The sequence below is a fragment of the Zea mays genome, chromosome 6 (genome assembly GCF_902167145.1).
Source record: "Zea mays cultivar B73 chromosome 6, Zm-B73-REFERENCE-NAM-5.0, whole genome shotgun sequence".
Lineage (NCBI taxonomy): Eukaryota > Viridiplantae > Streptophyta > Magnoliopsida > Poales > Poaceae > Zea > Zea mays.
The window spans coordinates 64761555-64788770 of NC_050101.1; positions in this window are offsets into that span (position 1 = coordinate 64761555).

Sequence of the window (27216 nt, forward strand, 5' to 3'; positions counted from 1 at the left end):
GCATGTCAGCGCTATTCAAGGGATCCAAGCTCTCTGCCGTGACCACCTCTAAGGTCGACGGGCCTTCAGCTATTTCCATAGGATTAGGACGATCCAAGTCATCATCCCGACCCTCGAGACCGTGCTCTAAGGTCGACGAGGCACGGGACGACCTCAAGCCAGCATCTGGCACGGCTGCACCAGTTTCTGTTGCATCAACGTCTGCAGGTTCCAACAACAAGTTCTCAGGGACCATATCCTCTAGAGCTTGATCAAAATTGGCCATGGACAGTTCTTGCAGACCAATAAGAGCAGACAAGGCAGGAGAAGGAACCCCACTACTACCACCGCTCGCGACGAATTGCCGACTGTTTTTCCGAGTTAATGGAGTTTCATTCTCTTCCTCCTCATCTTCCACAGCAACAGCACAAACAGCATCCTCATTGGGGTCAGCAGCAGGTGGAGCACACCCATTGGGTTCAATGTCAGCAAGGCCAGTTGCAGTCATTTCCTCGGCAGCAGGAGCTAAGGTGCTGGCATCCTCGTCAAAGCTGGACACTCGCCGGAGGCGTCTTCTTTTCTTCTTCTGCTCATCTGCAGAAGGCTCGGGCTGACTGGTTCGGCTAGGGCGCCTCGGGCGAGTACTGACAGGTTTCAAGACGTCCAAGGTCGCATCAACCTCTGGAAGGGGCACCACTGCCAATGTACCATCAGGAGCAGTATCAGATGAATCCTCGGCTAGCAGATCGAGCATGTCATTTATGTCTGCATCACTAGGGTTCAGGGGCACTTCAAAATAAATCTGCCGTTCATCATCAGGTATCTCCCCGAGCGAAGCAACTAAGGAACGGACCTCTTCAGCAGAGGGTCGCACTCTAAGACCCAAATTGCTATCTGTTACGGGTGGATTGGATACAAAAAGAGCGAAAGCTTTGGGGGAAGGTAGGTTCCAAGCCGAGTATGCCACTGGAGCTCCAACGTTTGAAACTTTACCCCTGAGGATCATTTCGAGTCGGCTCACCAGATCAACAGAAGGAATTCTCCTATTAATAACTCGGGTTGAGTTGGCCAGCCCTCGGTAAATATATGCCGGATAGGCCCTGTCTTTCAACGGCTGAATGTTTTTGAAAACAAAATCTGTGACCACAGCTTCGGCAGTTAGACCTCTTTCCTTCAGTAGTCCAACTTCAGTAAGCAACACGCCTGCCTCGGCCACTTCTTGGTCCGAGGGAGACTCAGTCCAACTCGGAGTACGAACGTCCGGCTATCTTCCTGAGCGGGAAGGGAGAGAATTTCCATAATTATCCATTATAAACCACTCCAGACGCCAACCTTTAATGCTGTCTTTGAGGGGTATCTCGAGATACTCGGTCTTCCGCCCCCGGCGCATTTCTAAACTGGCACCTCCGACCAATTGATGTTGCCCCCCGGCCATCCCAGGACGGCAGTGGTACAGATACTTCCATAAGCCAAAATGCGGCAGCACGCCAAGATAAGCTTCGCAAAGGTGAACGAAAATAGAGATTTGGAGAATGGAGTTAGGGTTCAAGTGAGTCAGGTTGATGTGATAAAAATCAAGGATGCCACGGAAAAAAGGAGATATGGGAAGGCCGAGGCCGCGAAGAAGGAAAGGAGTGTAAACCACCGACTCGTGGGTATCTTCGGTGGGGACAGTAGTCCCGTGGCAAGCACGCCAAGAACAGAGTTCCCGTGGAGGGAGAACCCCGATGGAAACAAGGCGGAGAAGCTCAACTTCAGAAATCACAGACATATGGTTACCTGCGAAGGGTAACTGACTGTTGGGGTCGATGGCGGGGATCACTGCGGCAGACGAGTTCGCGGTCTTCCTCTTGGGCGCCATCTTGCTTCTCGCTGGCGAAACAGAGCAGGAGGCGAGTGGCAGAGAAGACTCAGATGCGAAAATGCAAGAACTAGGGCACGGAAAGCAAAGGCGGCTAAAAGCGCGACTCTTAAGGGATATTCTTGAGCCAGATACCTTTTTCAAAAGTGCCCAGTCATCACCCGGCGGTCATCTCCGAAATCCCAGCATGCCACGCGGATATCCAACAGTTATTCCCAAGAGAGCCAATGTGCCACCTCATCACTCGGTCATTTTCCTTAAAGTAATTTGAGAAGCTGGCTATCACTCGGCGCTGCCTCTAAAACGCCGACCACGTGCTCAATCGCTCGGCATTACTTCTAAAATGCCGACGCCGACCTTCAATCACTCGGCGCTGCCTCTACAACGCCGACCACGTGCTCAATCGCTCGGCATTACTTCTAAAATGCCGACGCCGACCTTCAATCACTCGGCGCTGCCTCTAAAACGCCGACCACGTGCTCAATCGTTCGGCATTACTTCTAAAATGCCGACGCCGACCTTCAATCACTCGGCGCTGCCTCTAAAACGCCGACCACGTGCTCAATCGCTCGGCATTACTTCTAAAATGCCGACGCCAACCTTCAATTACTCGGCTCTGCCTCTAAAACGCCGACCACGTGCTCAATCGCTCGGCATTACTTCTAAAATGCCGACGCCGACCTTCAATCACTCGGTGTTGCCTCTAAAACGCCAACCACGTGCTCAATCGCTTGGCATTACTTCCAAAATGCCGACGCCGGCCTTCTATCATTCGGCATTGCCTCTAAAACGCTGGTCTTATGTTCGATTGCTCAGTGTTACTTCTAAAACGCTGATGTCAATCTTCACATCGCTCGGCGTTGTTACTACTATATCAGAAGAATCAGTTCAACATTCAGCAAAAGCAATGACAAGTCATCAAAAAGAGGGGATAAACGATAGACTTCATTAAAGGGAAGTTAACGAGCTTACAAACCAACTCTTTACGAGTTGGTACTTCCCTAATTCTACTCTACATTACTACTACTACTAAATTACACTAATTACTACTACATTATTCTAGCTATACTAAACTATACTAATATCTAAGAAGACCAGTGGCGTCTAGCCACTGGCCCTGCCCCTGCCGCCGCCGCCGCCCTTGGTGCTGCCCCTGCTGCTGTCGCCCTTGGTGCTGTCCCTGCCGCCGTCGCCGTTGCCCCTGCCACTGTCGTCGCCGCCGCCGCCGCCGTCGTCGTCGTCGTCGTCGTTGTCTTCACCCTCGTCGCCGCCGTCCGAGTCCTCCTCATCCGAGGAGTACTCCGACTCATCCGAGCCTTCGAGCCCGGCGCGCTCGACGGCTCGGATGTATGTCCAGACCTCCGCGGCTATCCCCTGGGAGTCGTCCGAGTCATCAGACGACGCCGGGGGAGAGACGGGAGCCAGAGACCCCTCGGGCTCGGAGGAGAACTCCTCCTCCGAGTATTCCGAGTCACCAAACTCCTCCGATGGAGGAGTCGGTTCACGCTTGCTCTTGTTGTTCTTGCCCATGGTTGAAGCTTTGGGAGAGAAGAAAGGGAAGAGGCAGTAAGGAGCAGCGAAGAGATGTGAAGAAACCAGAGAAGCAAAGGGGTTATTTATAGAAGGGAAAGGCAACCGCTCACTTCTAACCGCGGTCACAGAACAGTCGCAAGGCATTCAATAAGCACTTCCACCCACCCGAAGACACGTCAGACGGCGGACGCCGTTTCATGCAACACTACACCCATTGGGACTCCAGTCAACAGCGCAAAGGATATGATTACACTAGCCGTCCCATCGCATTACTACTCAGAGGCAACCGGCTAAAACACTCAGCGTACCAAGCCGTCCCTTGCCCACACCCATTGGGGGGGGGGACGCCCAGGAATTATCAGTATATTTTTCAAACGGTCACATCCGTGCAGGGCATGCAGTGAATATCTCAAGACAAAAATGAGATATCAGTAAGGATCAGAGGAAAGCCAAATATAACCAGCAAAGTACAAGATATGGCCGACAGAAGCGACGTGAAGACTAGACAGAGAACGTCCGTCAAACGTCCAATCAATCGCAGAAGCAAATAAATTGCACTACCTAGCAAGATATGGATGGATTGCAAACTCGGCTGCTAAAGACAAAATATACGCTGACCTGGGCAGCAAAATATTGATGACATAATGCTGACCTCCAAAGCATAATGCAAAATAGCCTCATGCCAGTTTCTGCAAGTGAAAGGAAGACCTCCGAATGGATTATCGTTAAAAAATCCATTTGAAGGTCGGGGGCTACACCCATTGGGTGCACCTCCGGTGCACCCCATGGAATATTATTCTAAACCGGTATAGCGCCGACTTCTAAGGCGTAGAGCAAGATTGAAAAGACTAATTCTCAACCGAGATGCAGGAGCGCAAATGGAGATAACCTTTGGAAGAAGACCTTCGAGTAGATCATCTTCTAAAATCTACTCAAAGGTCGGGGGCTACACCCATTGGGTGCACCTCCGGTGCACCCAATGAATTCCAGAGTCTTACAATCCAAAATGTCGACCTCTAAGGCACAAGCACAAAGCCAAACTTTGGTCGGACGAGTGATCAGAGCCAGAGAAGACAGCAGGGAATCATTTTTCGGACCTTGGATCTTTGAGTTGATTACCTCTAAATCAACCCAAAGATCGGGGGCTTGTGGGGGACAGATATCCCCTGGGTCCACTAAAGAAGTAAAAGGCCTCACGAAAGGCCCAAGGGCCCAATAATTCGTAAGGTCATTCTTTCGTGGGCCTAGGGAAAGGCAACCAACAAAGAAGACGTAAGACTGATTAGTACAAACACAGGCGGCCCACAACGACGAACGAATGAATCACAACAAAGACCCGACTTTCCCGCGCTGAAGCCCCCATGCAACAAGAGCCATGCGAGGATAAGTCGGCGAAGGTTACGTAGGGATAAACTCAAGAGGTTCACTATCTTTTAGCTACTTGTTGTTATCATATCACATGTACTGCTCCACGGCCGAGTATATAAGGCCTAGGGGGCACCCCTTCAGATCGATCGACCCGGTTCTACTTAGCCACCCACAAAAACTCTCTGCGCCCTCTATCCAGAGAATCCTCTTGTAACCACGCTCATATACTCACCAGGACGTAGGGTGTTACGCACTTCTAAGCGGCCCGAACCTGTAAATCTTGTCCATTGTCCTTCGTGCGATCGGCACGAACCATTTTGCTACAGTTGTCGACACCGTCCTACTCCTAAAAACACCTTGAGGGGCAACCCCGGGTGTGCGGTCGGACCCAAAACACCGACAGGTACCTTCCTGGGCTCGGTACGGAGTCGGGGTGGTCGCTTTGGTCGAAGGTGATGGGCTTGTCGGACCAGTCTAGGTAGACCGACGCCGCTACCTTCACCGAGCAGACCTCCCAGCGCTCCTGCTTGCGGTGCTAAGCCGAGGCGTTCGCCACTTGCCCACCGTAGATCGTGAAGCAGTTGTGGACCTCTGGGAACTCCTCTTCTTTGTCGCCCCCTTCTTGTTGTTGCCTTGGTCTTTGCCACCTTCTGCCGAGGGTCCGGCCTTGTTGAAGTAACGCCGGAGCATGTCGCATTCTTCAAGGGTGTGCTTGACGGGACCCCTGTGATAGGGGCACGACTCCTTGAGCATCTTGTCAAACATGTTGGCCCCTCCGGGAGGCTTCCGAGGATTCCTGTGCTCGGCAGCAGCGACGAGATCCGCGTCAACGGCGTCGCGTTTTGCTTGCGCCTTCTTCCTGGTCTTCTTCTTCATGCCACGCGGGGCGGACGCCTCGGGGGCGTCTTCCTTCTGTCTTCCCTGAGGCTGCTTGTCCTTCCGAAAGATGGCTTCGACCGCCTCCTGACCAGAGGCGAACTTGGTGGCTATGTCCATCAATTCGCTCGCCTTGGTGGGAGTCTTGTGCCCCAGTTTGCTCACCAGGTCCCGGCAAGTGGTGCCGGCGAGGAATGCCCCGATGACGTCCGAGTCGGTGATGTTGGGCAGCTCGGTGCGCTGCTTTGAAAACCGCCGGATGTACTCTCGCAGGGATTCCCCTGGCTGCTGGCGGAAGCTTCGAAGATCCCATGAGTTCCCAGGGCATACGTACGTACCTTGGAAATTTCCAGCGAAGGCCTTGACTAGGTCGTCCTAGTCGGAGATTTGCGCAGGAGGCAGATGCTCCAGCCAGGCCCGGGCACCGTCGGAGAGGACAAGGGGGAGGTTGCGGACGATGAGGTTGTCGTCGTCCGTCCCTCCCAACTAGCATGCTAGCCGGTAATCCGCAAGCCACAACTCCGGCCTTGTCTCCCCTGAGTACTTGGTGATGGTAGTCGGGGCTCGGAACCGGGCCGGGAATGGCGCCCGTCGTATGGCCCGGCTGAAGACTCGCGGGCCTAGTGGTTCGGGCAAGGGGCTCCGATCCTCCTCACTATCGTAGCGTCCTCCACGCCTAGGATGGTAGCCTCGGCGCACCCTCTCCTCGAGGCGGGCTCGACGGTCGCGGCGGTGTTGTTCGCTGCCGAGGCGGTCTAGGGCTGCAGGCGTCCCGTCTCGTGTGCGCTCGGTTTGGATCGAGGCCTCCCGCATGTGTCGGGAGGACGTTGCGCAATGCTCCGAGGGGCACCCTCGCCTTCGGGAGGAACAGCTCTCGGCTCGTCGGACTGCGGCATCTTCCAGGAGATCCTTGAGTTCGCCTTGGATACGTCGCCCCTCGGTGGTGGATGGCTCTGGCATTGTTCGAAGTAGCATCGCTGTTGCAGCCAGGTTCTGACCGGCCCCGCTGAAGGCCGGGACAGCCCTGCCCTGTTATCATCAACGATACGGTGCTGGACATCCCGGGCCCGATGACGCGCTCCTCCGGTGAGTGCTCGGCCTGCCCACTCCTGCTTGATGTTTTGTCGGAGCTGCACAAGCCGCCCCGTTTCTTCGTCGAGCTTGGCCTGCATCTTGCGGAGTTGCTCGAGCTGTGTGTCCTAACCCCTCGCAGGGACTCGAACCATAGCTAGCTCCTGTGGGATCTCAACACGAGACGCAGGCACAGGGGCGTCATCATCCTCTGGCATGCCGAGGTGGTCGTCTTCGCCGTGATCCCTCTGATCGATGTGGAAACACTCGCGACTTGGGTCGTAACCCTCATCGTCGAGGCTGTGGTCATCGTCGGAACAGTCGGAGAGGCAGTAGTCACATGCGGACATGAAGTCTCGCATGGCACTGGGATCACTGAGTCTGGAGAAATCCCAACTGAAGTCGGGGTCGTCCTCTTCCTCGGAACCCGCGGTTTCATAGGTTGAGACGGTCGTCAGTCGGTCCCAGGTTGACCACATATGGTACCCTGGAAGGTCAGGATATGCCCTTGCGAAAGCGCTCACCGAAGCGGGGTCGCTTGGTGGATTGAAGCTGAATCTAAAGGGAACAGGGTGGAAAACGGATGGTACCTCTTGGTTGATGGACGGTGGTGAAGTCGCATCGGGGACGGAGTGCATCGTTATCTCAGGTGCGAGACTAATGTCCGACAAGTCCCTCGCAAGGGTGCTGGTGTCGTCAGTCCGCTTGGGGTTGGCACGTTGCTGGGAGGCGACACTCGTCGTTGTCTCAGGTGCGAGGACAACACCCGACATGTCCCCCGCAGGGGTGCCGGCGTCATCGGCTCGCTCTGGTCCGACAGTCGACGAAGTGCCGCCTCGTGCCTGGCCACGGTTACTCCGTCTCCTCCTCCTTCGGCGAGGAGGGTGGCGGGGCAAACCCAGATGCTCCTCTTCTGCCGCGGGGAGATGCCGTCGTCGAGTTCACTATCGCCGGGCGAGACGACGACCGTCGTTGTTGTCCTACTGCGAGGGGAGGAGTACCATGTCGTAGCTACCATCGGGGGACATGAACTCGAGAGTCCCAAAGCGGAGCACCGTCCCTGGCTGAAGAGGCTGCTGAAGGCTACCCATCTGGAACTCATGAAAGGGAAATGTGCTCTTGGGCCATTTCTAAGTATTTTGGTGACTTAGTGTCCAACACAAGTGCCTAAGTGTTAAATGGTGGACAAAGTACAAATCAAGTATAAAGGTATGTTTCTCAGACTTAGTACATTGTTTTAGAGACTAATGTATTGTGTCTAAGTGCTGGAAACAGGAAAAATCAAGTTGAAACTAAAGATGGCTTTGTTCAGCCAAAGTCAGCTCTGTCTGGGTGCACCGGACTGTCCGGTGGTGCACCGGACAGTGTCCGGTGTGCGAGGCTGGCTCAGGCGAACTAGCTGCTCTCGGGAAATGATTAACGACGTACGGCTATAATTCACCGGACTGTCCGGTGTGCACCGGACTGTCCGGTGAGCCAACGGTCGGCCGGGCCAAACGGTCGGCCGCGCGATCCGCGCGAGACACGTGGCCGAGCCAACGGTCAAAAGGGGGCACCGAACTATCCGGTGCGCCAACGGTCGGCTTCGCCATAGAAGGAAAGAAATCCGCACCGGACAGTGTCCGGTGGTGCACCGGACTGTCCGGTGCGCCAGGCGACAGAAGGCAAGAATTGCCTTCCTAGAATGCACTCAACGACTCCTAGCTGCCTTGAGGCTATAAAAGGGACCCCTAGGCGCATGGAGGAGTACACCAAGCATTCTCTAAGCATTCATAAGCACCAAGACTTCGATTCCGCGCATTTGATTCTTTGTAATAGCAATTAGAGCTCCATTTGAGTTGTGAACTCGCTGAGTTGTGTTGTGAGCTCTTGTTGCGACTTGTGTGCGTGTTGGTACTCTGATTTTGCGTCTTGTGTGTGTTGCTCATCCCTCCCTTACTCCGCGCTTCTTTGTGAACATCAAAGTGTAAGGGCGAGAGACTCCAAGTTGTGGAGATTCCTCGCAAACGGGATATAGTAAAGCAAAGCAAAACACCATGGTATTCAAGTGGGTCGTTGGACCGCTTGAGAGGGGTTGATTGCAACCCTCCTCCGTTGGGACGCCACAACATGGAGTAGGCAAGTGTTGACTTGGCCGAACCACGGGATAAACCACTGTGCCATCTCTGTGTTGATCTCTTTGTGGTTTTCGTGTTGTGCAAGCTTTCCTCTCTAGCCACTTGGCTTGACTGTGCTAACTCCTAATCAAATTTTGTGGATTAAGTTTTAAGTTTTCACAGGATCACCTATTCACCCCCTCTAGGTGCTCTCAATTGGTAAGAGAGTCGTTCTCTTCAAGAAAGGGACTAATCGCCTGAAGAGATGGATCCCAAGGGCAAGGGGATGGTGGTCAACGATAAGGAGAAGGAGTCCTTTGTCAATGATCCAAAGGAGGACAAGCCCACTGACTCGGGCTCGAGCCACAAAAGAAGAGATGGGAGGAAGAAGAAAACAAGGTGTTGGGGGCCTTCGGCTCCGAAGGTCCTCAAAAACAGGATTTAACAGTGTTTCTGGAGTATAATGTGTGAACAGGTATCTTTGGACCCGAATCGGTATCACAGTAGGAGAAGCTCAAAGAATACGAAGGTTGATACAACGCCAAAGAAGTAAGCAGGAAAGCTTCGGCGTGACTGCAGAAAAGGAAACCGACTTAAAGATGAAAAGGCTATTTAAACCTCGGTGGATTACTATAGAACTATTACCAAATGTAAAGGGCATGGATGTAATTTTATGTGGGTTGTGTTCCGTGCCTATAAATAGGTGAACAGTACCCCCGTACTGTTCACGCTGACTTGGCATTTGTTTTTTGCGTCACGCTTGTACTTTTACTTCCTTCCAAGCTGAAGGTACATCTGTAACTTGATGTCGTTTTTATTCTTCAATAATAATAATACCGAAATGAATTGATAACAACATATAATTGTCTACATTTCACTTCATATTCCATATATCATATGCTTCTTCTTTTATTTAATATATATACTGCGATGATGAAGGTATATCTTTCATGACCTTCGTCTGAAGATCATTATATCCCAAGGGAAATAATGCTTCGAAGGACGAAGGGTATTAACATTTAACATCTTGTGTTGCCTTGTTCTTAATTCATAGTATTTGAGAACAAGTCCCCAACATTGGCGCCCACCTCCAGTGAACTCACTTCCATTTCTTGAGCTTTGAACACCTTCGGCAAGCATCACCTTCGTCATGCCGCCGAAAAAAGCTTCAGCAACAGGGGCTGGCACGCTGTAGCCGCTGGACCCCAATCAAGACGTCCTTTCTCTTAGAGAAGCTCGGAGCCAGAAGAGGAAGGCTGTCAGTCCAACACCTCCGGAGGATGATCTAGATCAGGAAATTCAAAATCTGGAGATCCTTCAGCAGCAGGTCCAACGCAAGAAGGAGAAGATGGCTCGTCTAGCTGATCTTCAGAGACAGATAAATGAAGCTTCGGAAGAGGTTCGTCATCTTATTCAAGATGATCAAAGCCGAAGGCTTCCACGCAGAGAGCTTCATCAGGAAGGCTTCCACAACGAGGATGACTGGTATGAAGATTTCCATCATGGAAACTTTGCTTTTGATGATGCTTCTCCTCTCTCAACAGAATTGCAGGCTACACCTTGGCCACAGACTTACAAGCCACCTCAGCTTCCCATATATGACGGTCACTCAGACCCTAAGCAATTCCTAATGAGCTATGAAGCAACTATATCTTCGTACGGTGGTAATACGGCAGTTATGGCAAAATCCTTTGTCATGGCCGTCAGGAGTGTTGCTCAGACTTGGTACTCTTCTCTTCGGCCAGGGACAATCGCTTCTTGGCAGAAATTGAAGGATATGCTGATAACTAGCTTTCAAGGGTTTCAGACGAAGCCGGTCACCGCTCAGGCTCTCTTCCAGTGTACCCAAGACCATGAAGAGTACCTTCAGGCGTATGTCCGAAGGTTTTTGCGTCTAAGGGCACAGGCGCCGACAGTGCCCAATGAGATTGTCATTGAGGCCATGATCAAGGGGCTTCGGCCGGGGCCATCAGCGTAGTATTTTGCCAGGAAGCCACCACAAACGCTGGAGAAGCTGCTCCAGAAGATGGACGAATACATTCGAGCTGACAATGATTTTCGTCAAAGAAGGGAGGAGGCTTTCAGGTTTTCTGAAATGACCAGGGGCTTCGGAGGAAGATTCTATCCAAGACATGTCAGGTCAATTCACAACTCTACTCAAAATGATGATAAGGGGAGTCAGCAGCAAAGGCCACAGTACTCCTCACAGGCTTCGGGGCAACAACAAAGCTCCTTCCGACCGCCAGCTCCAAGAGGCAGAGGCGCCAGGGGCTTCGGCGGAAGATTTGGGGATCAACCCAGGAGAATATTTTGTTTGTTTTGTGGAGAAAACAAGGGCCATACAACTAGGATGTGTCATGTTACCATCCAAAAGCAAAAGGAGATAGCCGAAGCTGCAACACAACAGGGTCAGTCGAAGCAGGTCATGCACACTGCTTCGTATCATTCGCCTTACATCCCAAAATATGTAGGTAATCACCCTGCAGTTTCTGTTGCTTCAGCGAGCCAACCTCAAGCTTCCTGGCAACAGCCCCCGCCCCCACCACCACCACTGCAACAAGGTCAGCAGCCAGAAGGGGGCCAATATGAGCAACGTCAAAGGGACTTCAGAGAACAATCCGAAGCTCGTACAGTCAACAGCACTGTGCCAGAGTCGAAGCACATCTATTAACAAATATCCTACCCTGACAGCAGTCTTTTCCATTCAGTTTCATTTTCTGTGTAATAAAGGACACCTTTTAAATTTCAAGTAATAGTTTTGTTGTTTGTCGCAAGGTACACATATCTTTTACACAGGCTTAAGTTGCTGGAGCTTGAGAATTTGCAATAGCAAGGAGGACCTTCGGATTATTAAATTTATTTTAAAAAAATATATACGATATGAATTCTTCGAAACAACAAAAAGTCGTTCCAAAAGGAGCGCAGTGTAAGTTTTTTGCTCCAAAGACGTTCCTAAGGGAATGCAGAGCTTACAGCGAAAAGTCAACGCTGATTCCGCCGAAAGTAAAAGGCGAAGAAGCTCCAAAGACGTTCCTAGGGGAATGCAGAGCTTACAGCGAAAAGTCAACGCTGATTCCGCTGAAGTAAAAGGCGAAGAAGCTCCTAAGGGAGGCTTACAGCGAAAAATCAACGCTGATTCAAAAAAGGATTATGTATTTTATCGCACGGATGTGCGTGTACCTTCGGAATGAATACCATCTCACATAGCATAACATCATCACATCATTTTGCATAACATAAGCATCATACATCATGCTGCATATGGCACAAGAAGGGGGCCTAATATCGATCTTCGGGAAAATGCTTTGAAAAAGGGCAAATCATGCTAAGCCACAAGGAGAAACAATATTGATCTTCAGAGTATAGCTTCGGAAGATATTTTCATGAAGCTTGGATATTTTTCATCAGAACACTTTGGATATTGTTATGATAAATGACAATCCTTTTTTACGAAGCATGAAAAGAAGGGAAGGTGTTTTTTCGTCGAAGACTCAAAAATGGTATGTGTTTAAAATTTCATGCATCGTAAAGAATTAAACCATAAAAAACAAGTATGTTACATTCAGGGTTACAAGATATTACACATATCACTTTTCAAATGTTTTTACAGTAACACCTAGTCTTCCCTAAGTACTACTTCTGCAGCTTCGTTCAGGAGTCGATCGACAACTTGATCCATGATAGCTTCAGCCATCTTTTTAATTTCATCGTCATCTTTAGGCTGAGGGCCCGGAGACGCTTCAGTAGGATCTGAGGGAGGACAGGATACGACTACATTACTATTGCAGATTGCGAGCGAAGTTTAAAATCAAAAGTTACAACACAATAAAAACCATTAGTTAATACCTATTTGCCCTTCGGGCTCTATGTTTTTCTCAGCAGCTTCGGCTAAGCGCCAACAAGAATAGAATTGGAAGAGCCAAAGATTTTGTTACCAGAAACCGAAAAGATGGCCGAAGCGCCATCGACAGAAAAAATGGAAGAATTAAAAGGACCAGTTGAGGGATCAAAAACATCAGAAGTTTTAAGTCCTTCAGCAAATGTTGAGACAATAAAAAATCAAAAGGTGCCTGCGGTGACTCCGAAAAGAAAGAGAATGGTCAATGTGCTAGATGTTTTGGAAACAATTAAATCCTCAAGCACACCTCCGAAGAAGACTGTTGAAACATCCGAAGCAGAAACTGAAGTCTTCGATGCTGAAGCTCCAAAGCAACAGGCTGAAACTGAAGCTGGGCCTTCAAAGTCCACGAAGGAAGAAAAAATATCCGAGCCAGTTCCTATTGAAGAAATCAGTGTTGTTGCCCCCGAAGCATCCCCCACAGTCCCTGACTATATTCTTCGACATGCTTCGGGGAAAAAACTGTCTGAAAAGGAAAAACAAGAGGCCCAGTTTTACGCCCAAAAACTGAAATATCCGAAGGGGGCGTTGATATTCAACGGCAGTGGAGAAGAAGACTTCTTGTATTGTCTCCCTGACAGCAAGGAGATTTCTGTCTGTCGGGAGATTAGCAAGAGCTTCGGATTCCCAACACTAGAAGACGGGCTCTCAGTGCTATCGAAAAACGAGCTGGCCGACAGCTTGGCGTATAATAGCTTAAAGGTACAAAAAATGAGGCCTTTGTGTTTTTTCTTGAAACCAAAATCTTTCATTTGCTCAAACTTATTGACACACATTCATTTTTGTTTGCAGGGCCTTATACTTAGCAATGCCCTCAGGGCCCAAAAAGATGCCGAAGATGAAGGGTGTGTTATGGCCCTGAGCAACCTTCGTTCCGAAGTTATTGAACTACGGAACGAAGGTCTCAAAAAAGATAAGATATTGTATTCCTTGATAAATAAAACAAAAGAAGACGAAGCTACTTTTAGAGGTCAAGCCGAGGCTCAGAAGCATGAAATTGAAGATCTTCGAAAACAACTAGCCAGAGCTAAAGAGGAATGCATACTTGAAGAAACGAGGCGAGAACTTAGCGACCAATGGGCTAATCATTTAGAAGAAACTGTTAAAGAGCTTCGTTCGTCCAAGAAAAAATGCTATGACAAATCTATGGAGTGTGTTAAGAAAATAAAAGCTAGCTTCGCCAACGTTGGCGCATTCTCGAGCGAAGAAAATTTTAAAAGAGGAAACCCCGAAGATCCCATCGAATGGATTAATCACGAGGCAGAGGCCTTTGAAGAAATTTTAAATAGCCGCGGAGACATCTGCGCTTTCTCAGGTGCCAGAGGGATTGCCACCATTTTGGAGGGAAAAGGCTGCGAACATGTAAAGATTTTATCGCAATCCGAAGCCACCTTGTCCGTTGAAGATGTAAAAGATCCTTCAGCCGAAGCTAGCATGGTTGGGGGAAAATTTTTCACCGATATCTGGGACAATGGTGGTAGAGAAATGGCCCGATAAATCATCTAGAAAAGCGAAAAAGGGATCCACGAAGCTAGAAAAGTAGCCGAAGCTGCTGAGAAAAACATAGAGCCCGAAGGGCAAATAGGTATTAACTAATGGTTTTTATTGTGTTGTAACTTTTGATTTTAAACTTCGCTCGCAATCTGCAATAGTAATGTAGTCGTATCCTGTCCTCCCTCAGATCCTACTGAAGCGTCTCCGGGCCCTCAGCCTAAAGATGACGATGAAATTAAAAAGATGGCTGAAGCTATCATGGATCAAGTTGTCGATCGACTCCTGAACGAAGCTGCAGAAGTAGTACTTAGGGAAGACTAGGTGTTACTGTAAAAACATTTGAAAAGTGATATGTGTAATATCTTGTAACCCTGAATGTAACATACTTGTTTTTTATGGTTTAATTCTTTACGATGCATGAAATTTTAAACACATACCATTTTTGAGTCTTCGACGAGAAAACACCTTCCCTTCTTTTCATGCTTCGTAAAAAAGGATTGTCATTTATCATAACAATATCCAAAGTGTTCTGATGAAAAATATCCAAGCTTCATGAAAATATCTTCCGAAGCTATACTCTGAAGATCAATATTGTTTCTCCTTGTGGCTTAGCATGATTTGCCCTTTTTCAAAGCATTTTCCCGAAGATCGATATTAGGCCCCCTTCTTGTGCCATATGCAGCATGATGTATGATGCTTATGTTATGCAAAATGATGTGATGATGTTATGCTATGTGAGATGGTATTCATTCCGAAGGTACACGCACATCCGTGCGATAAAATACATAATCCTTTTTTGAATCAGCGTTGATTTTTCGCTGTAAGCCTCCCTTAGGAGCTTCTTCGCCTTTTACTTCAACGGAATCAGCGTTGACTTTTCGCTGTAAGCTCTGCATTCCCCTAGGAACGTCTTTGGAGCTTCTTCGCCTTTTACTTTCGGCGGAATCAGCGTTGACTTTTCGCTGTAAGCTCTGCATTCCCTTAGGAACGTCTTTGGAGCAAAAAACTTACACTGCGCTCCTTTTGGAACGACTTTTTGTTGTTTCGAAGAATTCATATCGTATATATTTTTTTAAAATAAATTTAATAATCCGAAGGTCCTCCTTGCTATTGCAAATTCTCAAGCTCCAGCAACTTAAGCCTGTGTAAAAGATATGTGTACCTTGCGACAAACAACAAAACTATTACTTGAAATTTAAAAGGTGTCCTTTATTACACAGAAAATGAAACTGAATGGAAAAGACTGCTGTCAGGGTAGGATATTTGTTAATAGATGTGCTTCGACTCTGGCACAGTGCTGTTGACTGTACGAGCTTCGGATTGTTCTCTGAAGTCCCTTTGATGTTGCTCATATTGGCCCCCTTCTGGCTGCTGGCCTTGTTGCAGTGGTGGTGGTGGGGGCGGGGGCTGTTGCCAGGAAGCTTGAGGTTGGCTCGCCGAAGCAACAGAAACTGCAGGGTGATTACCTACATACTCTGGGATGTATGGCGAATGATACGAAGCAGTGTGCATGACCTGCTTCGACTGACCCTGTTGTGTTGCAGCTTCGGCTATCTCCTTTTGCTTTTGGATGGTAACATGACACATCCTAGTTGTATGGCCCTTGTTTTCTCCACAAAACAAACAAAATATTCTCCTGGGTTGATCCCCAAATCTTCCGCCGAAGCCCCTGGCGCCTCTGCCTCTTGGAGCTGGCGATCGGAAGGAGCTTTGTTGTTGCCCCGAAGCCTGTGAGGAGTACTGTGGCCTTTGCTGCTGACTCCCCTTATCATCATTTTGAGTAGAGTTGTGAATTGACCTGACATGTCTTGGATAGAATCTTCCTCCGAAGCCCCTGGTCATTTCAGAAAACCTGAAAGCCTCCTCCCTTCTTTGGCGAAAATCATTGTCAGCTCGAATGTATTCGTCCATCTTCTGGAGCAGCTTCTCCAGCGTTTGTGGTGGCTTCCTGACAAAATACTGCGCTGATGGCCCCGGCCGAAGCCCCTTGATCATGGCCTCAATGACAATCTCATTGGGCACTGTCGACGCCTGTGCCCTTAGACGCAGAAACCTTCGGACATACGCCTGAAGGTACTCTTCATGGTCTTGGGTACACTGGAAGAGAGCCTGAGCGGTGACCGGCTTCGTCTGAAACCCTTGAAAGCTAGTTATCAGCATATCCTTCAATTTCTGCCGAGAAGTGATTGTCCCTGGCCGAAGAGAAGAGTACCAAGTCTGAGCAACACTCCTGACGGCCATGACAAAGGATTTTGCCATAACTGTCGTATTGCCACCGTACGAAGATATAGTTTCTTCATAGCTCATTAGGAATTGCTTAGGGTCTGAGTGACCGTCATATATGGGAAGCTGAGGTGGCTTGTAAGTCTGTGGCCAAGGTGTAGCCTGCAATTCTGTTGAGAGAGGAGAAGCATCATCAAAAGCAAAGTTTCCATGATGGAAATCTTCATACCAGTCATCCTCGTTGTGGAAGCCTTCCTGATGAAGCTCTCTGCGTGGAAGCCTTCGGCTTTGATCATCTTGAATAAGATGACGAACCTCTTCCGAAGCTTCATCTATATGTCTCTGAAGATCAGCTAGACGAGCCATCTTCTCCTTCTTGCGTTGGACCTGCTGCTGAAGGATCTCCAGATTTTGAATTTCCTGATCTAGATCATCCTCCGGAGGTGTTGGACTGACAGCCTTCCTCTTCTGGCTCCGAGCCTCTCTAAGAGAAAGGACGTCTTGATTGGGGTCCAGCAGCTGCAGCGTGCCAGCCCCTGTTGCTGAAGCTTTTTTCGGCGGCATGATGAAGGTGATGCTTGTCGAAGGTGTTCAAAGCTCAAGAAATGGAAGTGAGTTCACCGGAGGTGGGCGCCAATGTTGGGGACTTGTTCTCAAATACTTTGAATTAAGAACAAGGCAACACAAGATGTTAAATGTTAATACCCTTCGTCCTTCGAAGCATTATTTCCCTTGGGATATAATGATCTTCAGACGAAGGTCATGAAAGATATACCTTCATCATCGCAGTATATATTAAATAAAAGAAGAAGCATATGAAATATGGAATATGAAGTGAAGTGTAGACAATTATATGTTGTTATCAATTCATTTCAGTATTATTATTATTGAAGAATAAAAACGACATCAAGTTACAGATGTACCTTCAGCTTGGAAGGAAGTAAAAGTACAAGCGTGACGCAAAAAAAAAACAAATGCCAAGTCCGCGTGAACAGTACGGGGGTACTGTTCACCTATTTATAGGCACGGAACACAACCCACATAAAATTACATCCATGCCCTTTACATTTGGTAATAGTTCTATAGTAATCCACCGAGGTTTAAATAGCCTTTTCATCTTTAAGTCGGTTTCCTTTTCTGCAGTCACGCCGAAGCTTTCCTGCTTACTTCTTTGGCGCTGTATCAACCTTCGTATTCTTTGAGCTTCTCCTACTGTGATACCGATTCGGGTCCAAAGATACCTGTTCACACATTATACTCCAGAAACACTGTTAAATCCTGTTTTTGAGGACCTTCGGAGCCGAAGGCCCCCAGGACTTGTTCTCAAATACTATGAATTAAGAACAAGGCAACACAAGATATTAAATGTTAATACCCTTCGTCCTTCGAAGCATTATTTTCCTTGGGATATAATGATCTTCAGACGAAGGTCATGAAAGATATACCTTCATCATCGCAGTATATATTAAATAAAAGAAGAAGCATATGAAATATGGAATATGAAGTGAAATGTGGACAATTATATGTTGTTATCAATTCATTTCGGTATTATTATTATTGAAGAATAAAAACGACATCAAGTTACAGATGTACCTTCAGCTTGGAAGGAAGTAAAAGTACAAGCGTGACGCAAAAAACAAATGCCAAGTCAGCGTGAACAGTACGGGGGTACTGTTCACCTATTTATAGGCACGGAACACAACCCACATAAAATTACATCCATGCCCTTTACATTTGGTAATAGTTCTATAGTAATCCACCGAGGTTTAAATAGCCTTTTCATCTTTAAGTCGGTTTCCTTTTCTGCAATCACGCCGAAGCTTTCCTGCTTACTTCTTTGGCGCTGTATCAACCTTCGTATTCTTTGAGCTTCTCCTACTGTGATACCGATTCGGGTCCAAAGATACCTGTTCACACATTATACTCCAGAAACACTGTTACTTCGTGGATCCCTTTTTCGCTTTTCTGGATGATTTCTCGGGCCATTTCTCTACCACCATTGTCCCAGATATCAGTGAAAATTTTTCCCCCAACCATGCTAGCTTCGGCTGAAGGATCTTTTACATCTTCAACGGACAAGGTGGCTTCGGATTGCGATAAAATCTTTACATGTTCGCAGCCTTTTCCCTCCAAAATGGTGGCAATCCCTCTGGCACCTGAGAAAGCGCAGATGTCTCCGCGGCTATTTAAAATTTCTTCAAAGGCCTCTGCCTCGTGATTAATCCATTCGATGGGATCTTCGGGGTTGCCTCTTTTAAAATTTTCTTCGCTCGAGAATGCGCCAACGTTGGCGAAGCTAGCTTTTATTTTCTTAACACACTCCATAGATTTGTCATAGCATTTTTTCTTGGACGAACGAAGCTCTTTAACAGTTTCTTCTAAATGATTAGCCCATTGGTCGCTAAGTTCTCGCCTCGTTTCTTCAAGTATGCATTCCTCTTTAGCTCTGGCTAGTTGTTTTCGAAGATCTTCAATTTCATGCTTCTGAGCCTCGGCTTGACCTCTAAAAGTAGCTTCGTCTTCTTTTATTTTATTTATCAAGGAATACAATATCTTATCTTTTTTGAGACCTTCGTTCCGTAGTTCAATAACTTCGGAACGAAGGTTGCTCAGGGCCATAACACACCCTTCATCTTCGGCATCTTTTTGGGCCCTGAGGGCATTGCTAAGTATAAGGCCCTGCAAACAAAAATGAATGTGTGTCAATAAGTTTGAGCAAATGAAAGATTTTGGTTTCAAGAAAAAACACAAAGGCCTCATTTTTTTGTACCTTTAAGCTATTATACGCCAAGCTGTCGGCCAGCTCGTTTTTCGATAGCACTGAGAGCCCGTCTTCTAGTGTTGGGAATCCGAAGCTCTTGCTAATCTCCCGACAGACAGAAATCTCCTTGCTGTCAGGGAGACAATACAAGAAGTCTTCTTCTCCACTGCCGTTGAATATCAACGCCCCCTTCGGATATTTCAGTTTTTGGGCGTAAAACTGGGCCTCTTGTTTTTCCTTTTCAGACAGTTTTTTCCCCGAAGCATGTCGAAGAATATAGTCAGGGACTGTGGGGGATGCTTCGAGGGCAACAACACTGATTTCTTCAATAGGAACTGGCTCGGATATTTTTTCTTCCTTCGTGGACTTTGAAGGCCCAGCTTCAGTTTCAGCCTGTTGCTTTGGAGCTTCAGCATCGAAGACTTCAGTTTCTGCTTCGGATGTTTCAATAGTCTTCTTCGGAGGTGTGCTTGAGGATTTAATTGTTTCCAAAACATCTAGCACATTGACCATTCTCTTTCTTTTCGGAGTCACCGCAGGCACCTTTTGATTTTTTATTGTCTCAACATTTGCTGAAGGACTTAAAACTTCTGATGTTTTTGATCCCTCAACTGGTCCTTTTACTTCTTCCATTTTTTTCTGTCGATGGCGCTTCGGCCATCTTTTCGGTTTCTGGTAACAAAATCTTTGGCTCTTCCAATTCTATTCTTGTTAGCGCTTCGGCCATATCTGCGACTTCTGGCAGCAAGGTTGGCTTGGTTGGCTTGCAGCTTCGGTGGCTGAAGAGGTCTCTTCGGTGAACTCAGGCACCGAAGCTGGTTCAATATAGCGTGGCCGATGTGTGAGGATCTTTATCTTTTTTCTTTCCGGTGCTGGTTCACTAGGAGCAGCTGCAGCTTCTTCTGCAGAGGTTGTGCTTTTTCTTTTCTGCCCTCGGATGGGATATCGATAGTCAGGGTAGACGAACCCGATTGCGTCAAACACTCGGTTCAGTCTTTTCTTTTTCGGCCTCCGAAGGCCGCTGACAGTGCAGTATCTTCGGCCTTCGAGTAAGCCCCAAGTAGTTCATCACTTAAATTTTCAATGCTTTTTAGCCAGTCATCATCTGGCTCAATGAATTTATCTCCGAACTTGAAAGTATACTTCAGCCTGATAAGTCCACCTTCGTCAGCCTCTTTTATGGTCTCTTGTGGCATTTCCCATTTTTCCGCGAGCGGCCATACTCTGAAGGCAATATGCTCTTGGACCAAATCTCTTGTTCCAATAAAAGAACAAATAACTCCGAAGGCTCTCTGGCATTCTTCGGCGGCTTCATTCATCTCAACCTTCGGCCTTCGCAGGCCGAAACTTTGCCAAATAGGGCGCATAATTATACCTTTAATGTCTTCCCGTGCTTTCAGGTCATTCTTCACATAAAACCATTCTGTCGTCCAGTCGCCGGGCCATCTCTTCCGAAACGTTGGCACGGGGCAGCTTGACCCAGACCGAGAAACGAAACTGTAGCAGCCAAAATTATTGTGATACTGTTCCTTACCCCAGGGTTTTGTCTCGTATGATAATTCGTGTGTGTTGCAGAAACTTTTCGCATCAGGTTCCAGACCTTGGCTTCTCACGACCCACACGAAGATATTTAGCCTTATAATTGCTTCGGGGGTAAGTTGATGAAGATAGACTTCAAATATTTTCAGCACTTCTACGACAAAGCTGCTCAGGGGAAATCGTAGTCCAGCTTTCAAAAAGCTTTGGAACACTACGACTTCATTTTCCTCAGGGGTCGGACAAGTTTTTTCTCCTTCGTCAGCCCTCACAATGGATAAATCCCGGAAGTACTTTCCCCTCATGTTGATAAGATGATTTTCTTTGATACCTGACTTGCCAAAAACTGAATGGCTTGGTCGCCAGGGGCGATCTTCGGAGTCTTCACCACCACTATCCACATCATAACTGTCGCTGTCATCAGTATCTTCAGACAAACCTTCTAAAATTTCTTTGGTGATTTTTTCTGTATTGGTCTTCGACATTGCTATAAGAAACCCCAGATTCTTCTCTTCATCGAGACTCAGCTTCATCTTAGCAGCAGCCTTCTTATCTTCAAACATCTTCGGAGACACTAAAAAACTGTTTTCAGCTCCGAAGCTTAAAAACTTAAAAAGCTAAGCAAATCTTGGTACGCAAGAGCTAAAAATTGAGTGAGCGAGAACAGCTGGCGAGAGAGCGTGCAAAATGAGCTCGCGGTATGCTCTTATTTATACGCCCAGTGCGTGAAAGATTGAAAGACCCCGCCTGTCAGTGAATGTTGCTATTCTAGCAAAGGGAAGGTGTTTTTTCGGACCTTCGGCTTAAAGCCTTCGTCCATGTCGCAATCTGAATTTGTCGATTTAACAAATTAACATTGCGAGGGGCTACTGTTGGGGGCCTTCGGCTCCGAAGGTCCTCAAAAACAGGATTTAACAGTGTTTCTGGAGTATAATGTGTGAACAGGTATCTTTGGACCCGAATCGGTATCACAGTAGGAGAAGCTCAAAGAATACGAAGGTTGATACAGCGCCAAAGAAGTAAGCAGGAAAGCTTCGGCGTGACTGCAGAAAAGGAAACCGACTTAAAGATGAAAAGGCTATTTAAACCTCGGTGGATTACTATAGAACTATTACCAAATGTAAAGGGCATGGATGTAATTTTATGTGGGTTGTGTTCCGTGCCTATAAATAGGTGAACAGTACCCCCGTACTGTTCACGCTGACTTGGCATTTGTTTTTTGCGTCACGCTTGTACTTTTACTTCCTTCCAAGCTGAAGGTACATCTGTAACTTGATGTCGTTTTTATTCTTCAATAATAATAATACCGAAATGAATTGATAACAACATATAATTGTCTACATTTCACTTCATATTCCATATTTCATATGCTTCTTCTTTTATTTAATATATATACTGCGATGATGAAGGTATATCTTTCATGACCTTCGTCTGAAGATCATTATATCCCAAGGGAAATAATGCTTCGAAGGACGAAGGGTATTAACATTTAACATCTTGTGTTGCCTTGTTCTTAATTCATAGTATTTGAGAACAAGTCCCCAACACAAGGCGCATCAAGGAGATCGTCTACTACGACGACAGCGATGAATCCTCTTCTTCCCAAAAGGACAACGACAACGACTACGAGAAAAAGAAGACGGTTAACTCAAACTTCTCTTTCGATTATTCTCGTATTCCGCATAGCTCAAATGCACATTTGCTTTCCATTCCTCTTGGCAAACCTCCACACTTTGATGGGGAGGACTACGGATTTTGGAGTCACAAAATGCGTAGTCACTTGTTCTCTCTCCATCCTAGTATATGGGAAATAGTAGAGAGCGGAATGAAATTTGATAGCTCGGATAGTCCTTTGTTTATCAATGAACAAATTCATAAAAATGCACAAGCTACTACTGTGTTGTTAGCCTCATTGTGCAGGGACGAGTACCATAAGGTGAGCGGCTTGGACAATGCCAAGCAGATCTGGGACACCCTCAAGATCTCACATGAGGGAAACGACGTCACCATGCTCACCAAAATGGAATTGGTGGAAGGCGAACTCGGGAGATTCGCGATGATAAGAGGGGAGGAGCCAACCCAGACATACAACAGGCTCAAGACTCTCGTCAACAAGATAAGGAGCTATGAGAGCACGCGATGGACGGACCACGATGTCGTCCGCCTAATGCTAAGGTCCTTTACCATCCTTGATCCACATCTTGTGAACAATATTCGTGAGAATCCTAGGTACACGAAGATGACGCCCGAGGAGATTCTTGGAAAGTTCGTAAGCGGGCGGATGATGATCAAGGAGGCTAGATACGTCGACGATGCATTAAATGGCCCAATCCAGGAGCCTCAAACTATTGCTCTCAAGGCAACAAGGAGCAAGGAGGCGCTACCTAGCAAGGTGGCGCAAGTTGAGGCGGCCGGGCTTAATGATGAAGAGATGGCCCTCATCATCAAGCGGTTCAAGACGGCGCTAAAGGGTCGCAAGGAGCACCCCAACAAGAACAAGACGAAGGGGAAGCGCTCCTGCTTTAAATGTGGTAAGATTGGTCATTTTATCGCTAATTGTCCGGATAATGATAGTGACCAGGAAAAGAAGAGTGGAAAGTGGGAAAAGAAGAAGAACTACAAGAAGGCGTAGGGCGAGGCACATCTTGGAAAGGAGTGAGATTCGGATTGCTCCTCGTCCGACTCCGACAACGAAGGACTCGCCGCCACCGCCTTCAATAAGTCATCCCTCTTCCCCAACGAGCATCACACTTGCCTCATGGCAAGGGAAAAGAAGGTAAGCACTCGTAATACTAGTACTTATGCTTCTTCAAGTGAGGATGAATCTAGTGATGATGATGAAATAGATTATTCATGTTTATTCAAGGGCCTAGATAGAACCAAGGTTGATAAAATTAATGAATTAATTGATGCCTTGAATGATAAGAATAGATTATTGCAAAAGCAAGAGGATCTTTTGTATGAAGAACATGATAAGTTTGTAGAGGCTCAAAAATCCCTTGCTTTAGAAATTAAAAGGAATGAGATGCTTTCTTGTGAATTGTCTGCATGTCATGACTCTATTTCTAGCTTAAAGAGCATAAATGATGATTTGAATGCTAAGTTAGAAATAGCAAATAAATCTAACTCTTGTGTAGAACATGTTATGATTTGCAATAGGTGCAAAGATTTTAATATTGATGCTTGTAGTGAACACCTAGTTTGCATTTCTAAATTAAATGATGAAGTGGCTAGTCTTATTGCCCAACTTAAGACTAGCAAAAGTGATTTTGATAAACTAAAATTTGCTAGGGATGCCTACATGGTTGGTAGACACCCCTCAATTAAGGATGGGCTTGGCTTCAAGAGGGAAGCCAAGAACTTGACAAGCCATAAGGCTCCCATTCCCATCAAGGAGAAAGGGAAGGCCCCTATGGCAAATAGTGTGCAAAAGAACCATGCTTTCTTATACCATGATAGGAGATATTCTAGGAAAGTTCATTATGATAGGAGTTGTAATGCTTACAATTCAAATGCCATGATTGCTTCTAGTTCTTCTATTATGCATGATAGAAATTTGACTAGGAAAAATGTTATGCCTAGAAGAAATGTTGTTCATGTTTCTAGGAAAGTAAACAATGAACCTTCTTCAATTTATCATGCTTGCAATGCTTCATTTGCAATTTGTAGAAAGGATAGGAAAGTGATTGCTAGGAAACTAGGGGCAAAATGCAAGGGTGATAAGACTTGCATTTGGGTCCCTAAGACTATGGTGACTAACCTTGTAGGACCCAACATGAGTTGGGTACCTAAGACCCAAGCCTAAGTTTACCTTGCAGGTTTATGCATCCGGGGGCTCAAGCTGGATTATCTACAGCGGATGCACAAACCACATGATGGGAGAAAAGAGGATGTTCTCTTCCTACGCCAAGAACAAGGATCCCCAAGATTCAATCATATTCGGTGATGGGAACCAAGGCAAGGTGAAAGGGTTAGGAAAAATTGCAATATCAAATGAGCACTCTATTTCTAATGTATTCTTAGTAGAGTCGCTTGGATATAATTTGTTATCCGTAAGTCAATTATGTAATATGGGATATAACTGCTTATTCACAAATGTAGATGTGTCTGTCTTTAGAAGAAGTGATGGTTCATTAGCTTTTAAGGGTGTATTAGACGACAAACTTTATTTAGTTGATTTTGCAAAAGAGGAGGCCAGTCTAGATGCATGCTTAATTGCTAAGACTAACATGGGCTGGCTGTGGCATCGCCGCTTAGCACATGTGGGGATGAAGAACCTTCACAAGCTTTTAAAGGGAGAACACGTGATAGGTCTAACTAATGTTACTTTCAAAAAAGATAGACCTTGTGCAGCTTGTCAAGCAGGGAAACAGGTGGGAAGCTCTCATCATGCCAAAAATGTGATGACAACATCAAGACCCTTGGAGTTACTTCATATGGACCTCTTCGGACCTGTCGCCTATCTAAGCATAGGAGGAAGTAAGTATGGTCTTGTTATAGTTGATGATGTTTCCCACTTCACTTGGGTATTCTTTTTGCAGGATAAATCTGAAACCCAAGGGACCCTCAAGCGCTTCCTAAGGAGAGCTCAAAACGAGTTTGAGCTCAAGGTGAAGAAGATAAGAAGCGACAACGGGTCCGAGTTCAAGAACCTTCAAGTAGAGGAGTATCTTGAGGAGGAAGGAATCAAGCACGAGTTCTCCGCTCCCTACACACCTCAACAAAATGGTGTGGTAGAGAGGAAGAACAGGACGCTTATAGACATGGCTAGGACGATGCTTGGAGAGTTCAAGACCCCCGAGCACTTTTGGTCGGAAGCTGTGAACACGGCTTGCCATGCCATCAACCGGGTCTATCTTCATCGCCTCCTCAAGAAGACTTCGTATGAGCTGCTAAGCGGTAACAAACCCAATGTTTCGTATTTTCGAGTTTTTGGGAGTAAATGCTACATTCTAGTGAAGAAGGGTAGGAATTCCAAATTTGCTCCCAAAGCCGTAGAAGGGTTTTTGTTGGGTTATGACTCAAACACAAAGGCGTATAGGGTCTTCAACAAATCATCGGGTTTGGTTGAAGTCTCTAGCGATGTTGTATTTGATGAGACTAATGGCTCTCCAAGAGAGCAAGTTGTTGATCTTGATGATGTAGATGAAGAAGACGTTCCAACGGCCGCAATGCGCACCATGGCGATTGGAGATGTGAGGCCAATGGAACAAAAGGAGCAAGATCAACCTTCTTCCTCAACAATGGTGCATCCCCCAACTCAAGAAGATGAACAGGTTCATCAAGAGGAGGCGTGTGATCAAGGGGGAGCACAAGATGATCATGTAATGGAGGAAGAAGCACAACCGACACCTCCAACCCAAGTTCAAGCGATGATTCAAAGGGATCATCCCGTCGACCAAATTTTGGGTGACATTAGCAAGGGAGTAACTACTCGTTCTAGATTAGTTAATTTCTGTGAGCATTACTCTTTTGTCTCTTCTATTGAGCCTTTCAGGGTAGAAGAGGCCTTGCTAGATCCGGACTGGGTGTTGGCCATGCAAGAGGAGCTCAACAACTTCAAAAGAAATGAAGTTTGGACACTGGTGCCTCGTCCCAAGCAAAATGTTGTGGGAACCAAGTGGGTGTTCCGCAACAAACAAGACGAGCACGGGGTGGTGATAAGGAACAAGGCACGACTTGTGGCAAAAGGTTATGCCCAAGTCGCAGGTTTGGACTTTGAGGAGACTTTTGCTCCTGTGGCTAGGCTAGAGTCCATTCGTATTTTGCTAGCATATGCCGCTCACCATTCTTTCAGGTTGTTCCAAATGGATGTGAAGAGCGCTTTCCTCAACAGGCCAATCAAGGAGGAGGTGTACGTGGAGCAACCCCCTGGATTCGAGGATGAACGGTACCCCGACCACGTGTGTAAGCTCTCTAAGGCGCTCTATGGACTTAAGCAAGCCCCAAGAGCATGGTATGAATGCCTTAGAGACTTTTTAATTGCTAATGCTTTCAAGGTTGGCAAAGCCGATCCAACTCTTTTTACTAAGACATGTGATGGTGATCTTTTTTTGTGCCAAATTTATGTCGATGACATAATATTTGGTTCCACTAACCAAAAGTCTTGTGAAGAGTTTAGCAGGGTGATGACTCAAAAGTTTGAGATGTCGATGATGGGCGAGTTAAGCTATTTCCTTGGGTTCCAATTGAGGCAACTCAAGGATGGTACCTTCATCTCCCAAACGAAGTACACACAAGACTTGATCAAACGTTTTGGGATGAAGGACGCCAAGCCCGCAAAGACTCCAATTGGAACCGACGGACACACCGACCTCAACAAAGGAGGTAAGTCCGTTGATCAAAAGGCATACCGGTCTATGATAGGGTCTTTACTTTATTTATGTGCTAGTAGACCGGATATTATGCTTAGCGTATGCATGTGTGCTAGATTTCAATCTGATCCAAGGGAGTGTCACTTAGTGGCTGTGAAGCGAATTCTTGGATATTTAGTCGCTACGCCTTGCTTCGGGATCTGGTA